Source organism: Propithecus coquereli, unplaced genomic scaffold, assembly GCF_000956105.1.
Source record: "Propithecus coquereli isolate 6110/MARCELLA unplaced genomic scaffold, Pcoq_1.0 Scaffold333, whole genome shotgun sequence".
Taxonomy (NCBI): Eukaryota; Metazoa; Chordata; class Mammalia; order Primates; family Indriidae; genus Propithecus; species Propithecus coquereli.
The window spans coordinates 1,431,615-1,433,035 of NW_012148986.1; positions in this window are offsets into that span (position 1 = coordinate 1,431,615).

Here is a 1,421-nt window from a genome sequence, read left to right on the forward strand (position 1 = left end):
ATCCCTCCACTCTCACATCTTTATGGCCTTAGAATCAATTATGAACTGCCTATGGGAAAATCTAGCTAAGGCTTGGAAACCTAGAGAAAACTATCACCTTCCCATCTCACCACTTTTTAGATTTCTGTCTGAAACTTGTCCATCAAGGTTCTAGGGGACAAAATAGAGGAATTGCAAAATAATGTTAAGAGAATGAGAGGAAAGCAAAAAGTACCTGAGCAAAACAACTATATTAATGAGTAATACAGTTACTTGCACTTTTTGCCATTCTACTTTCTCCCCAAATAATCAGTGATAATAGCAATTATTAAGATTTCAGTTTCAAAACCCAGAAAATGATGCTCTTCTGAAGGCCCCATATGTGCCTTGGATGTAAATGTGTCCAGATAGTTAACTGTCTTCGAACTACAGACCTACAGTCTTTCCTACCTGATCACAGATCTATCAGCTCTCCCTTCTCCCTTTCCACTCTCAAATTCCCAAATGCTAAAAATGGTGTTATCTAAGTCTTATTAATTATAACAATACACACTGTGTGAGCATTTACTTTGGCCATTAAGGAGGGGAAGTTTGAAGACTCTTCTCTATACTTCTTTAATCTACCTCCAAAAAGAATTACTGGTCAGTCTTGGGGAACCTCCAGTGTATTGAGCCTCAGGACTAGTCAATGAGCTTCTAAGGGGGTTGGAAGATACATGAATGAGACCCTTTCAAAAGGACCACACAAGGTTAATGGAGGCAGCTCCTACTAAGATGACCGCCTCCTCTCCCCTCTTGCTTCTTAAGTATTGGGGCAAATGCTCTCCAACCCTCACTCTTTCCTTTGGCTTTCTCTCTCGTAGAAATGGTAATATGACAGACAGGCTTGGAACTTAGTAGAAATAGTCAGAGCAGAGCTTTTAGCCTGCTTTGATTCTATTATAGAGATTAACCTGGCTAAAGCAGCAGAGTTTTACATTAGGGTTTGAGGCCAAAACCCAGACAATAATGATGTATCCATTTGCCTTACTTCATTCACCAAATTCCCTTGGAGATCTCCCAATAGCAAGACACCCACCTGATGTAATAAGTATTCATGGATTCTTAGATTTCCAGAACAAAAATACCATCCTAAATTGCTCATAACCCTGTAGACTTGCCATATGCATTGTACTACTTTTATTATTTCACATACATTATCTCACTTAATTCTTTAATGTAATAATATTTGAATGATAAAGAAATTAAAATCTAGCAAGATTAAATAACTTGGCAAAAGTCACAAAAATAAACAGGAGAAATGGGATTTAAATCCAAGCCAACGGTCTACATCTGTATCTTTCCAATCTGTTACTGATCCCTATTGTTTTATTCCCCTCCACACTCAATCTGAAGCATGTCACAACCATGTCTCCTCTACTTCTTGGAATAGCTAGTTTATC